Genomic DNA, 17,073 nt, shown 5'->3' with positions numbered 1-17,073 from the left:
ATATACAGAACTGTAGAGTCTCCTAACAGGACAATCCATAAATTATTATAAACATCCATCTTCTTTTTCACTTATTCCTAACCAAACCTCACATTCTCCTCGATATCAATCATTACCAATCCACCCCACGCAAGCATTCTTATTTTATTAGGCCGTAGAAACCACCCGAGAGGAAAAAGCATCCATAAATCCTCCGACGACAATAGCTCTACAAATCCAAGCGCGTCTCCCGTCTTTTCTCTTCCTAATCATCCCTCCATTATTGATGACCCCGCGCGACTCCCCGAAAGACGCTAGATGTCGTTCATCTTCGCTACGGCTGACAGCTGACAGGGCGACGGCGGAACGAGGCGCCGCCTAATGATTCCGGCGTGGAAAAGCAACTTTTTGTCGCGCCAAACATTAATCTCGGCCTGGGAGGGCGCGTAGTAGGTCTTGCGCCCTCCGTCGAAGGATCAGAGTGATAAATAAAGGCATTCCATCGCTGATTGATACCTAGGTTTTGATTCTCCAGTAGTGTCCTTTTGAAAAGGTCTAATAACTTGGAGAATGAACATTCCATGAAGTTCTGTGTCAATGATTTATCACAGATGTTCCCAAACATTTTTTCTTTGAGACCAATTTCAAAATTTACTGTGGTTTCAGTAGATTAGATTTAAGGATTGAATCACTGGTCTAGTACTGATTTCTTTCGAAAATCGACAACTCTGAAACTATGAATCCTTCCCGGACACAAACGGTACATTGTGAGATAGAAAATTGTAGAGAGAAACAAGCCCTATAACATAGGATACGTCATTTTAATGAACAGTGCTTTCCATAAAATCAATAAAATGACAATATGAAATAATATACATGTACTGATTTCTTTCGAAAATTGACAACTATGAAACTATGAACCCTTCCCGGACACAAACGGTACATTGTTTTTCAGGAAATTGTAGAGAGAAACAAGCCCTATAACATAGGATACAACATTTTAATGAACAGTGCTTTCCATAAAATCAATAAAATGACAATATGAAATAATATACATGTACTGATTTCTTTCGAAAATTGACAACTATGAAACTATGAACCCTTCCCGGACACAAACGGTACATTGTTTTTCAGGAAATTGTAGAGAGAAACAAGCCCTATAACATAGGATACAACATTTTAATGAACAGTGCTTTCCATAAAATCAATAAAATGAAAAATATACGAAATAATATACATGTACTGATTTCTTTCGAAAATCGACAACTATGAAACTATGAACCCTTCCCGGACACAAACGGTACATTGTGAAACAGGAAATTGTAGAGAGAAACAAGCCCTATACTTTATAGGATAAAACATTTTAATGAACAGTGCTTTCCACAAATCAAGAAATGAAAAAATATACGAAATTATAACATGTTCTTTGATTTCATTTTTCGAAAATCGACATCTATGAAACTATGAACCTGTCCTGGTCACAAACGGTACATTGTGAGACAGGAAATTGTAGAGAGAAACAAGCCCTAGAACATAGGATACAACATTTTAATGAACAGTGCTTTCCATAAAATCAATTGAAAAAAATGAAAAATATACGAAATAATATAATTACCTACGTGATTTCGTGTTCGAAAATCGACATCTATGAAACTATGAACCCTTCCTCCATCACAAACGGTACATTGTTGGACAGGAAATTGTAGAGAGAAACAAGCCCTATAACATAGAATACAACATTTTAATGAACAGTGCTTTCCATAAAATCAATAAAATGAAAAATATATCGTCGGCTAATATACTTGTACTGATTTCTTTCGAAAATCGACAACTATGAAACTATGATCCCCTCCGGACACAAACGGTACATTATTTCAAACAGGAAATTGTAGAGAGAAACAAGCCCTTATAACATAGGATACAACATTTTAATGAACAGTGCTTTCCATAAAATCAATAAAATGAAAAATATATGAAATAATATACCTCCTCTGATTTCTTTCGATAAGCTCGACATCTATGAAACTATGATCCCTTCTTGACACAAACGGTACATTGTGAAACAGGAAATTGTAGAGAGAAACAAGCCCTATAACATAGGATACAACATTTTAATGAACAGTGCTTTTCCATAAAATCAATAAAATGAAAAATATACGAAATAATATACATGTTCTGATTTCTTTCTCGAAAATCGACATCTATGAAACTATGAACCCCTTCCTGGCCACAAACGGTACATTGTGAGACAGGAAATTGTAGAGAGAAACAAGCCCTATAAATATAGGATACAACATTTTAATGAACAGTGCTTTTCCATAAAATCAATAAAATGAAAAATATACGAAATAATATTTTCGAAAATCGACATCTATGAAACTATGAACCATTCCTACCATAAACATCACATTGTGAAACAGGAAATTGTAGAGAGAAACAAGCCCTATAACATGGATACAACATTTTAATGAACAGTGCACTCCATAAAATCAATATCAAATGACTTAATCACCATTAAATAATATACATGTTCTCGAATTTCTTTTCGAAAATCGACAACTATGAAACTATGAACCTTCCCCTCGTACACAAACGGTACATTGTGAAACAGGAAATTGTAGAGAGAAACAAGCCCTATAACATAGGATACAACATTTTAATGAACAGTGCTTTCCATAAAATCAATAAAATGAACAATATACGAAATAATATACTTGTACTGATTTCTTTCGAAAATCGACAACTATGAAACTATGATCCCTTCCCCGACACAAACGGTACATTGTGAAACAGGAAATTGTAGAGAGAAACAAGCCCTATAACATAGGATACAACATTTTAATGAACAGTGCTTTCCATAAAATCAATAAAATGAAAAATATACGAAATAATATACATGTACTGATTTCTTTCGAAAATCGACAACTATGAAACTATGAACCCTTGCTGGACACAAACGGTACATTGTGAAACAGGAAATTGTAGAGAGAAACAAGCCCTATAACATAGGATACAACATTTTAATGAGCAGTGCTTTCCATAAAATCAATAAAATTAAAAATATACGAAATAATATACATGTACTGATTTATTTCGAAAATCGACAACTATGAAACTATGAACCCTTCCCCCCGACACAAACGGTACATTAGTTAACTGTTTTCTATTATGAAAATCGACAACTATGAAACTATGAACCCTTCCCGGACACAAACGGCACATTGTGAGACAGGAAATTGTAGAGACTCAAAGAATATCACTTTATCTAAAAACATCTGATCTGTACAACAAAGACATGTAATAGACAGGAATTATAACAATACTTTGATTAAACTCATTTTTAGAAAAGGTAAAGCTATTCCAAATGCACCCAGAGTTATTAAAAGAGTTGATTGAAAAAATGAAAGAATAATACTAATAAAATAAATTACCTACGTGATTTCGTGTTGGGTATTTCGGCTGGGTACGGCACTGGAACGGGCGCTCTATCAGCCATGATTTGATTTGGATGTGAAATCTTTAAAAGATGTTTTCGAATATGAACACGGCGGATAATAAATGATGCCGTTCGCAGCGAGCGGGAATGATTGATCGTCGGCTCGTACCGACGCCTTTGATCTTTACCAAAAGAGAAATGTGATTGCAGCCTACGATAACACCTGCGGCCGGAAAGGACATACATTATTTCATCTTCCTAGCTTGTTTTTAATGTGAAGTAGTAACATCTCAGTCTAATTAAGGAATGACAATGACAATCTTAATATATGTTAATCTAGTATAGTTGACAATGACTGAGTGTCCTCCTCATAGTTTTTTATTTGATACAGCTGTTATCGATATCCTGTCGGTACTTCTTGTTCGGAATGCACCAAAGAACAACCACGTTGTCTTCTAGCAAGCCAATATAATGTGGAGTACCACAAGGCTTAGTACCAGGCCCTATTTTCTTTCTTCTTTTTATTAACGACATTGCTACCATAAACATCAATGGTGAAATATGTTTTTTTGCGGACGACATTAGCTTCACTTGGAGCAACAAGGACGTCACGGCACTTCATAAGATTATATCAAATGACTTAATCACCATTAAATTTTGGTGCGCTTCGAACTTCCTGAGTCTCAACATTTCTAAAACTAAAGCTTGGTCGTATAAAAACTCGCTGCAGCGTTTTGTACTTAACAACACCACCATTGACGTCGTAAAATCTGTAAAATTCTTAGGGCTTGTTGTAGACAATTCTCTGCAATGGGGCAGGCACATCGACGCTTTGTTGAAAAAAATAAGCTCTGCCTGTTTTGCATTAAGATCTCTTTCTAAGGAGCTTAACTTGTCAGTGGCTAGAACTGTTTATTATGCACTTTTTGAGTTGCACCTCAGGTATGCCCTTCCATTCTGGGGTACGTGTTGTGCGACTCAATTTGACCGCATTTTCAAGCTCCAGAAGAGAGCTGTTCGATATTCACTGGGACTAAACAGCAGAACTCATTGTCAGGACTTTTTTAAAAAATTAAAAATATTAACTCTTCCTTCCTTATTTATATTTGAATCCCTTTGCGTCCTCTAAATGTAAGATTCCACAAGAGAAGTGTACCAACGTCGGACATCTCACTCTAGATTTGAACTGCAGGATTTTGAATGTCTTAAAATGCGGCCATATATTGAATTGCCTTTGACTCCGGCCCGGTGTTAGCCTAATGGGTTTTCGACGTGCTTGGGCGATAGATAACGCATCCAGAAGGTGGAAGAGTGATGAATCGCAGGCCGGAGTCATTAATACGCGTCAGGTCGGCGGCTTGTCTGACTGGCTGGCCCTTTCCGGGCGGTTTTCTTGACAGATGGAGCTGGCGAGCAGTGCCGGAGGTGAAAAACGATACCAACTAAGGGGAAATGTAGGTAATTTTTTACGAAAATAACACATAACAAGTCTAAATCAATTATTTTTCCAATGAGGTTGTCAAACAAGAGTCTCATGCTGAATATATATTTATTTCTTACTGAATTAATATAAGTAAGCTTATATCACAGAACAGTTTCATAGACATCCCCAGATACAATGTTTTTCTGTTCCAGCCACTGAAGGTATTTTTTATACTCTTTTTCGTAAATGGATACATCTTACGCTTGTCGTGCTTCTTCAGTTATTTTTAATAATATTTCCTCCATTTTAATGGAAACGTACTCAAAGGTGTGGCAAATTAGTGCGAAAGGCGATTTTTTGGCAAAAAACTGAACTCGATTGACAACAACCGTCAATTTATAAACAGGTCACTTAATACAATAGTAACCTGGCAACAAACAAAATTCCTACCAACAGCGTTAATACAAATATACCGGAAGAATAATAAATGCAACATTTGTGTTGTTTTAAAATGGGACAAAATATTTTTTTTCCATAGCAACTGTTAAAATTGTCTTATATCTATCAAAAATAGTAGATAAAATAGTACTTTAACAGCGAGGATAGGTTAAAAACTTTATTTCTTCTCGCACGTTTTTTAATTGCTTCCATTTTTGAAAATCTATGTATTCCTTTTCATAAGTTATTCGGGATTTAAATGGAAGTAGTTTGGATATGGCGTTTGTCGCCTCAGCCTGAATATCTGTTGGTAATTTACTTATTTCGTTTTGAGCCATTTCTGGCTCCAATTCAATCAGCAATCGACACGAAAGAGAATTAAAAAATACCTATTCACTCAAAACTGACAACTAAAGAGACAGCTTTATTTATTTGTCAAATTACATAGAAACCAACGCTATACCAGCACAATATTTTTTCTACTCGTAATAAATTCCTTGAAATAATAATTTCTGAATATTTTTTAAAACGTAACTCGCTATGGAAAAAAATATTGTTTTATACACGACGATAAAATTACATTATCGTCTCCCGGAATTAATTCACTCGCGATTTCATCCCTCGTGAATTAATCTTTTCGGTCGATGATAAAATACCATTTTATCGTCTTGTATAAAAAATAACTAAAATTCAGTCAGAAATAAAATAATTTATGTACCACAGGAATTATAGTGTTAATAACCTCGGTGAAGAAACTTTGCCCTCGGTAATTAAGACACTACATATAACACCCTTAATACATAAAAAACTATACCTTCTGTTGCACCATTCGTCGTTTGACATAAATATCCCTGTCTATCCTCCATCACGTCGATATATTCCAAACGTATGTAACAGGTTTTGGACTTTTTCTGAAAACAATATCGGCTCGTAACTTTTATGTATATCGCTGCCGCACAGCATCTCGCCTGTCGGCGACGCAATATTATTGATTATATCTCGAGCATGGCGGAAAAATAAACACTTGCCCGACTACAAAGTAAGACGCTGACAGCTGACAGTCGAAATTATTGGTAGTTTACTTGTCAGGACGTTTCTCCTGTCAGCCGCGATCCGACAGCGGCATAAACAAAAATCCAGAGTGCTGCGTTACCAGATCCTACAAGTTTTCTCACCGAATTTATACTTTGATGAATGTGTAATAGACTGAGGAATAGAGCCCACAAAAAATGAGTTAAATTATCTCTCTTTTTATTATGAAACAGCTCATTGAGCAGCTCATACTGTATCAAGGAAGCCTTTGCCGTAGAGGTGGGAATTCTAGTTCCTTGGGAGGAACTAGTTCCTCAGTTCTAGTTCCTCCAGAGGAATAGTTCCTTGAACTAGGTCTTTAGTTCACAATAGTTCCCGACTAACATTGACATCCCCCTTGCTTGCTAATGCGTTTCGTTGTCAGTCAGAACTATTCACAGTATGATCTGTATAATTTTTATAATGTACGGTACGTGTTAAAAACATATGGGTAAGTTTTATTGCAGATAAAAAAATAAAAAAAAAACAAATCAGAATTTAAAAAACTATATCAGAAATCAATTGGAGCAAATATTACAAAAATTTTACGAAAAATTGTATTTTTCCTCACTTTTTTGTTTTTGTCTAAAAATTCAGAATATCTACTTCGTTTTATAAGATATTTCTTAATTTTAGGGGCCTAAATTGAAACATTCCCATAAAATATTTAAAAAACAAACTAAAAATCAAAAACAGTATCCACGACAATTTTCTGTGGCAATACGGTAATATACTGGCTGTGGCAATAATAGACAAGGCCGAATCCATCGTCGTCACCTTGTATTATATCTCGGATCTGCCGACTGAATAGATTCCCGTGAACTAGTCTTTTAATAGTTCCTCTATGTCCGGATCCGATAACATACGGCTGGCATTCCCCACGCCTGCCTAGCATCAATCGCGCTGGCTGATCCTTACGTAAACTAGTCTCTTATTTAGTTCCTCTAGTTCCTTTAGGTCCGGATCCGATAACATACGGCATACGGCTGGCACTCCCCACTCCTGCCTACCATTGATCTCGATCCCGGAATAGGTCCTGAGGAATTAGTTCTTCGGAAATGTGTTGGTACACGGACGGATCCAAAAACGAAAAAGGATCTGGAGCAGGAATTTACTGCAGCAGTCCAAAGACTGAGATCTACTACAGTCTTGGAAAACACACCACGATCTTCCAAGCTGAGCTATATGCTATTGAAACCTGTGTGCAACTGCTGGTAGAACAGCAATACACCGGGAAAACAATATGCATATTTTCGGATAGTCAAGCCGCGCTGAAAGCACTTGAGGCAACGAAAAGCACGTCTATGACGATTTTTCATTGTAAGAAACTACTCAATATACTGGGAGATAGGAACAAAGTGTCGCTAATATGGATACCGGGACATGTCGGCCTAGAGGGAAATGAACGTGCTGATTCCCTCGCCAAGATTGGTGCAGGCTCGCCATTCGTGGGCCCAGAACCGACACTTAGCGTTCCTAAAATCTCGCAAGAGACAGGCTCTGTGAATGGGTTAGAAGTGCGACGTTCCGGGACTGGAATGACAGTCCCGGAATGGAACATGCCAAGAAAATCCTAGCAGGGCCATCCAAACATAGAACAGGAGAACTCCTAAAGGCCGGTAGGAATGGAACGCGTGTGCTCACTGCAGTGTACACGGGCCACTGCCGGGTGAGATCTCACCTACAGAGGACGGGACTGGTGGAAGACGCCGAATGCCAACTCTGTATGGAAGATGACGAAACAATGAAGCACGTTATGTGTACCTGCCCCGCTGGGAGCAGGACCAGGTTTGAGATGTTTGGCAAACCCATGCTAGACCTAACAGACCTAGGAGACATATCGCCCTCAGACATAACGGCCTATATTAGGAGGCTGGGTCTTGAGGGTGAACTTTGACGCTCTTGTAAATTGGAGCGTGTAGAAACTGAGCCACAATAGGCCCTCGCGGCCTCAGTGGAGGGTCCCCATGGGACCCACTCTTAGTCAATACAACTAGTTCTTTGAGAAACCAGGGACCTTCATTCCGGGGTCGGAATAGTTCATTGGAACTAGTTCGTTCACGAACTACACACCTCTACTTTGCTGCCGACTACTTTGGCAGGGCATATCAAAACTAAAAGAATTGCGGACTTGTCATTTTCATCCCCATTACCATTGACGTGAGAGTTATTTTGATGAGAGGCATAATAATATTTGGCGCACGAGTCATTCTACCATTCCTACTCTCTTTGTTTGACAAAAAAGACTTCATCCCATCTAGACGTCCAATGCGAAATGTTAAATTTGAGAACTGATAAAATTGAGAATATTTTTTTACTCAGTAGTTTTATACAGGTACGGGCGAAAAGTTATTAATCTTCAAACCAGTTAAAAATATGTAGGTAGCGCCCTCTACAAGTAGGAGTCATATTGACATCAAAATAAAATTTCTCATGTCAAAAAACACCCAGACGTCAATTCTCATCCAAATATTGCCGTTACTTCAGAAATTATTTGGAAAATATCGAAATAGAAATGAAAATTCTACACCCTGTATCTCCGAAACTCATCATTTTAGGACATACATTTATACGAACTTTTTTACTTATTTTTATCTGCAGAATATCCTGCCGAAGTTCTTGAAATACAATAGTTTGCAAGTTCAAAGAAGTCCTTTCTTTATTTTGAGTTTGCAAGTTCAAAGAAGTCCTTTCTTTATTTTGACTGACTTTAGCAGTCTACACACATACAACTCAGAGCTCAAACGCACTGACGGCCAGGTCGCAGCGGCCAGCCAACGGCCAGGACGTTAGTGCGCGTTGTATCATTTGATTGGTGGCCGTTGGCTGGCCGCTACGACCTGGCCGTCGCGTCGGTCGTCAGTGCGTTTGAGCTTTCAGTACTAAAGAAACACGTCCCTTATTGCCGAGGAAAAAAAATCCTTGATTGGCGACAATATGTAACGCAGTCGTATAAAATCTGTGATAAAACAAACTAGGCGGCGTCTGATCTAATCCAAACAGTGTTGCGGGCAGCCGGGCCGGCTTCAAAGGCTGTTTTAATGACGTTTGTCGACAGATCGGAAAACGGTAATGAGAGCGCTGTTTGTTGTTGTTCGAGGAGATTGATGGCGGACCGATGAGATGAAAGAAGGCCTGTGCGGCACTGTACTATACACTGGCAGCAGTGAGCTCCCTATAAGCAAAGCGAAATAAAAACGAAACGAGGCAGGGAGGGGGAGGTTGGATACTGAGAAAGATGATTGTTTGACAGAAACAAATAACCTGCGGAGGAAATATATCGTTTCGTCTAACATAAAAGAATTTCTTTTGATTAAGACTGATGTAAAAATATACAAGTTATACAGTATTATCGAAAAAAAAATGGCGCCGGGAGGCATGCACGTATAGCCGCCCATACTAAAATATGTTAATAAAAAGTTGGTAGGCAGTTCTTTTAGTTTCAAAGTAAAGGAATTTTTCCAATTTTTTTTATTTCAAAAACTGCGAATTTGACTGATTTTGATGTTATTACAAATTTTGTTGCAAATATTATTCCCAATCTTAAATTGAAAACAGCGTTTCGCTAGCTACTGTAATTTTGGAGTTACGATTTTTTTAAATTTTTAACCCCCTCCCATACCCCCTTAACACCCACCCACCCCCACCAAAAACTAATGGCCAGATTCTCGGGTGCCACAGTATTTTTGTGCCAAATTTGGTTAAAATCGGTTTAGCGGTTTTTGAGTTATCGTGTTACAGACAGACACCATGAGAAAATATTTTGTATTTAGGTCATTTATCACCCAAATAACTCATTTTGAGTGAAATTAAAAAAAAACTTTTTTCTGTCGATCTTAATAGCCCATCATACCTGTTGGTATGGTCGGTAAAAAAAAATAAGTATATTCCAGGTTATCCAAGCACTGAAAAAAAGGATCTCTCAGTCGAAATGAATATGACTTTGACCCAAAAGATTGGCGCTTTTCAATAGGGCCAAGAACGACGTTTCTTTACCCAAAGCATTAACATCTTTTCATAAGCTTTAAAAAATTACTTTAGAGAATAGAAGAATCTATCTGTCCAAAGTATTCCTCTCTTGAACCAAAATTAATATGCAAAGAAGTTCTTGCTACAAGAACAATAGTTTCTTTGATTCATGCAAAAATTCTTGATTGAAAAGGGACATTTCTTGATTAAAGAGACACTTTTCTTAAACCAATAGCGAATACTATTCACCCAACTAAAATTTATTTTGATCTAAGAGAAGTCTATACATCATATACAGGCATATTACGAGGTATATTATTTTCTGATAAATTTAGGTTTTCCTGGTCTGTAGTAAGTAAAGATGATATTATTTTCCTCGATAGTAGTTATTTCTGCTTCTTCACTCCTTGGTATTTTTTGGGGTTCTACACAAACTCTACAAATTACAAACAGTTCCACACACTCTACAAATTACAAAAAAATGTTACGGTTAAGGTTCACGATTAATCAAAGTAAAGCAAATAAATTATTAAAATTATAAAGTTTGGTCACACTTTGAATTTTTTAATACGACGACTTTAAATTCTAAATTTTTTGTAATTATTTGCATAAAAAAATCGATACCTATATTCTTATTCTATCTATAGTCACGCATGCATTATCTAAACAGGTGCATTAGGTAAATGCGTCTTACCTTCAAATATAGCAAATACATGCTCTAATTTCCATTTTTTCAGAAACTCCTTTAAACAACCCATATATCCTAAAATTTATCCATAAAAAATGACAAATGCATGTTAATAACGATCACTAATTTGTTAACCGATATGCGTTTAAAAAGCAAATTATGCAAAATTCCAAGCAACAAAACCCGTGCGTACTATGATGTGCGACCTATGAAATGCGACGCACGACTGATCGGACTGCCATGCCATGCCGACTGATTGTATATACCGTCCTTCGTCATCGTCTTTGCATGTCGTTATTACTTTTCATCAAAAGAGTATTTAGCTATTGGAAAAATGGCCATGTTTCTTGAATGAAGTACTTCCTATCGTATTTTTCTTATTATCTTAAAACAAAGTAACTTGCACTTGGTTGTGTTGGTTGAATGAAAATAGATTCAAGAGAAATTTTCGAATTTTTCAAGAGAACCAGTTTTCTTGAGTTAAGAGAGTTTTTCTTCAGGCAAAATATTTTCTTTTACGCTAAAATAAATTCTCTTGCCACTAAACTTTTTTTTCAAGAACGATGACGACTTTAGTTCAAGTCTATCTTTTTTATCAGTGAGGACATTTATTTTATTTGGGGAATAAAAATGGCCGCCTCCCACCGTAAATCAGAGACGGGAGCGCAGGGGACCGGTCCATAAATTCGAAATAATTCTCTAATAAAATAGTGACAAGTCGTGACACATGGCGTTCAGTTGTAAAAGTTATTGCGCCCGAAATATTCATAAATCATCGAAATTAATAACGGCGGAGCGGCAAAGCGTCGAAACCGTCGTCATGTCGGTATAGCGGCAAAGGCACAAATAAAAGATTATTTATGTAGCGTAGGATGTCGTCGAGACAGTAAAACTAGTACATCTTTAATATATTTATTTGGGGTTTCTAGTAGTTTAATCAATAAAAACATCTTCTGGAAATTTTTCTATTAGGATATATACAGGGTGTCCCAGAAATGAGTGCAAGTATTTTAAGGGGTGGTAAAGATGGTCAAAAGAAACATCTTTCCTCTTTACCATTTTTAAAATAAATTAAAAATATCCGAGATATTTAACTCTAACTATTCGACGCCTTAGGTGAATAAAAAAGTGGCACTAAAAAGTTTTTAAAAACTTCCCGGAAAATATCAAGAAAAATATAAAATTTTCAACAATTTTTTTTCGCAAAAAAACCTTAAAGGCGTGTTTCTGGGGCCGAAATATACTACCAATTAAAGTACTTGCACTTATTTCTGGGACACCCTGTATATACTTGTTTATAGTAATGAACAGTGCTTTCCATAAAATCAATAAAATGAAAAATATACGAAATAGTATACATGTACTGATTTCTTCTCGAAAATCGACAACTATGAAACTATGAACCCTTCCCGGACACAAACGGTACATTGTGAGACAGGAAATTGTAGAGAGAAACAAGCCCTATAACATAGGATACAACATTTTAATGAACAGTGCTTTCCATAAATCAATAAAATGAAAAATAAACGAAATAATATACATGTACTGATTTCTTTCGAAAATCGACAACTATGAAGCTATGAACCCTTCCCCGATACAAACGGTACATTGTGAGACAGGAAATTGTAGAGAGAAACAAGCCCTATAACATAGGATGCAACATTTTAATGAACAGTGCTTTCCATAAATCAATAAAATGAAAATAAACGAAATAATATACATATACTGATTTCTTTCGAAAATCGACAACTATGAAGCTATGAACCCTTCCCCGATACAAACGGTACATTGTGAGACAGGAAATTGTAGAGAGAAACAAGCCCTATAACATAGGATGCAACATTTTAATGAACAGTGCTTTCCATAAATCAATAAAATGAAAAATAAACGAAATAATATACATATACTGATTTCTTTCGAAAATCGACAACTATGAAGCTATGAACCCTTCCCCGATACAAACGGTACATTGTGAGACAGGAAATTGTAGAGAGAAACAAGCCCTATAACATAGGATGCAACATTTTAATGAACAGTGCTTTCCATAAATCAATAAAATGAAAAATAAACGAAATAATATACATATACTGATTTCTTTCGAAAATCGACAACTATGAAGCTATGAACCCTTCCCCGATACAAACGGTACATTGTGAGACAGGAAATTGTAGAGAGAAACAAGCCCTATAACATAGGATACAACATTTTAATGAACAGTGCTTTCCATAAAATCAATAAAATGAAAAATATACGAAATAATATACAAGTACTGATTTCTTTCGAAAATCGACAACTATGAAGCTATGATCCCTTCCCCGACACAAACGGTACAATGTGAGACAGAAAATTGTAGAGAGAAACAATCCCTATAACATATGATACAACATTTTAATGAACAGTGCTTTCCATAAATCAATAAAATGAAAAATAAACGAAATAATATACATGTACTGATTTCCTTCGAAAATCGACAACTATGAAACTATGAACCCTTCTCGGACACAAACGGTACATTGTGAGACAGGAAATTGTAGAGAGAAACAAACCCTATAACATAGGATACAATATTTTAATGAACAGTGTTTTCCATAAAATCAATAAAATGAAAAATATACGTTATGTACTGATTTCTTTCGAAAATCGACAACTATGAAGCTACGAACCCTTCCCGAACACAAACGGTACATTGTGAGACAGGAAATTGTAAAGAGAAACAAGCCCTATAACATACGATACAACATTTTAATGAACAGTGCTTTTCATAAAATCAATAAAATAAAAAATATACGAAATAATATACATGTACTGATTTCTTTCGAAAATCGACAACTATAAAACTATGAACCCTTCCCGGATACAAACGGTACATTAAGACAGGAAATTGTAGAGGGAAACAAGGCCCTATAACATAGGGTACAACATTTTAATGAACAGTGCTTTCAATAAAATCAATAATATAAATATATATATACTTTTTTACTAATCCTGTATATACAATTTCCATGAGACTATCTAAAGGCCCGTTTACACCGGCGGTGCATAATAAATTCGATCGGCCAATAAGCGAATACGGCGGCAATATAAAATTAATTGGTTGTATTTTATTAAAATTAATGTTTCGGCCGCCCGACGCGAAATTATTATACGGCTTGTAAATTAGTCATGTTATTGGACCCCCGCAGTGATAGGCCATCTATCGCTCAAATTTATAGGCCTCCATCCATGTGAACGGGTTCGCTTTTTATGCCTAGAGCGGGCAAAAACAACTGCGTATAAGCGAAACGTAGATTACTGAATCAGGAAATGATGTTGTGTCGTTAATAACTGTTAAACAGAAGTAAAAAACCCGTACTTACCGGTGTGAATCTTCAAATGGTTTGATCTGAAACAATAAATATAATCAGTTTTAAAGATATGAACTGTGTTCTGTATGACTAGTACAATATTAAAATTGTTTTTAAGTCTGGAAATGCAACTTAAGAGTCCGAAAAAGTAGAGCTTTAGCTCTACAATTTCGAAATTCCAGTTCCAAGGGGGTGAAAACGCCCCTCAAATATTACAATATTTTTTATTTAAAAAACGGTCAAGTTTCCGAAAAAACGCTTAAACACGTAATTTTATTTTGTTTCTTTACATATTTTAAGATATTCTAAAAATGTATACAGGGTGTTTGGAAAAATCTGGTCATTGATTAATCACGATCCTGCTTAAAGCGCTTGACACAAAAAGCTGATTTTTGGAAAGCGGATTAACTTTAGGGTGTAGAGGTTCGACAAGAAGGGATTTTTCGAAACTCGAATTATAAGGGGGTGAAACCACCCCTCAAGTAATAGAATATTTTTTATTGAAAACCGGTGAGTTTTTCGGAAAAACTCTTAAAGACGTATATTTTATTTTGTTGTTTTACATATTTTAAGATTTTTTAAAAATTTATACAGTGTGTTTCATAAAATATGACCATTGAGTAATCACGATGCTGCTTAAAAATTTATACACATAAATTTGTAAAAATTTATACAGGGTGTTTCATAAAATATGACCATTGAGTAATCACTATTCTGCTTAAACTACTGGACGTTTAAAGATGATTTTTGGCAAACGGATTGACTGTGGGGTGTAGAGGTTCGATAAGGAGGGGTTTCTCGAATCTCAAATTCCAAGAGGGTGAAAACGCCCCTCAAATATTACAATACTTGTTATTTAAAAAACCGTTAGTCTTTCGGGAAAACGCTTGGACACGCATAAGTTATTTTGTTTTTTTACATATTTTGAAAATTTTTAAAAAATCATACAGGTTGTTCCAAAAAGGTGGGTAATTGATTAACCACGATTCTGCTCTAATTTGTATGTTAACGGAAATTCTTGCTTTGCTTTATCATCACCATTACAAATGATTAATTCTACGCGAACGAAGTCGCGGGTACAAGCTAGTACAACTAAAAATATGGAAGATAGCACAAGTCTTTTGTCTATTAGTAACACAGCTGACCATGGGCGGTCATACTTCAAATATGTCCCCCCATTCTAATTAAGTAATACACTCGCACGGCGGCACACAAGGATAGCCGCTGCTCTGGCGTGTAGCCATTAATCCTAACCCAGATAATTATAATATAAATCTTGATAATAAGGAAGAAATAGTGTTTGGAAAGCGCGAGATTAATCGCGGCAATTATTTAAGCTGAGTTAACAAAACAACCTCACAAATCAATGTCGCCGCGCAGTTATGAAAGCGACCATTTACATTATTTATGGCTTAATTAATAAGTTGCCGCGCAGTGGGACACAACCGACATAAACAGAGACAACGTTCTAGATCGTCCTCTGTCTCGCGTAGATGTAAATGTCGTTAATAATTAATTTATATAATATAGTATTCTAATTAATTTAATTGTTTTTACACAATCACATTTTTGCATACATACACAAGTACATAAAATACAAACAAAGTAACAAAAGAAGTATACAAATTACATTGTCAGTCTTATTGTTTAAAATAAACATTTATAAATTACTTATTACTTTATTATTATTATTATTACAATGTCAAAGAATAAAAAAAATAAAAATAGGATTCAAAAAGATTTAGTAAGTTTATAGTAAATATATTAATAGCAAATATTACACCAGTGTTTACAAGATCAAATTCGATTATCAAAATATAAGTCATTTACAGCGTAGAAAGCCTTGTCTAGTAAATAAGATTTCAATGCTTTGCGAAATGAAGAAAATGATGTTATGGATTTGATTTCAAATGGCATTTTTTTCGAGTTGTATAATATTAAACTTTTAACTAACTCTGAGCGTGGGGTAGGTAGATAGAGATCTTGCTCCGCGTTCCTGAGTGGATAAGCGTGAGATGGCCTTTCTTGAGAAGCTGATACATGCTTACGTATTAGGCAAACGGATTCAAATATAAATAAGGAAGGAAGAGTCAATATTTTTAATTTTTTAAAAACGTCCTGCAATGAGTTCTGCTGTTTAGTCCCAGTGAATATCGAACAGCTCTCTTCTGGAGCTTGAATATACGGTCAAATTGAATCGCACAACACGTACCCCAGAATGGAAGGGCATACCTGAGGTGCGACTCAAAAAGTGCATAATAAACAGTGACAAATTAAGCTCCTTAGAAACAGATCTTAATGCAAAACAGGCAGATCTTAATTTTTTCGACAAAACGTCGATATGCATGTCCCATTTTAGAGGATTGTCTACAACAAGCCCTAAGAATTTTATAGATTTTACGACGTCAATGGCGGTGTTGGTAAGTACAAAAGGCTGCAGCGAGTTTTTATACGACAAAGCTTTAGTTTTAGAAATGTTGAGACTCAGGAGGTTCGAATCGCACCAAGATTTAATGGTGATTAAGTCATTTGATATAATCCTATGAAGTGCCGTGATGTCCTTGTTGCTCCAAGTGAAGCTAGTGTCGTCCGCAAAAAAACATATTTTACAACTGATGTTTATATTAGCAATGTTGTTAATAAAAATAAGAGACAATAGGGCTTAGTACTGAGCCTTGTGGTACTCCACATTCTATTGGCTTGCTAGAAGACAACGTGGTATCCA

Source organism: Sitophilus oryzae, unplaced genomic scaffold (genome assembly GCF_002938485.1).
Source record: "Sitophilus oryzae breed Bouriz unplaced genomic scaffold, Soryzae_2.0 scaffold_1007_pilon_pilon, whole genome shotgun sequence".
Classification (NCBI taxonomy): Eukaryota; Metazoa; Arthropoda; class Insecta; order Coleoptera; family Curculionidae; genus Sitophilus; species Sitophilus oryzae.
The sequence above is the reverse complement of the archived record's forward strand: the minus strand, read 5'-3'. Positions refer to the sequence as shown.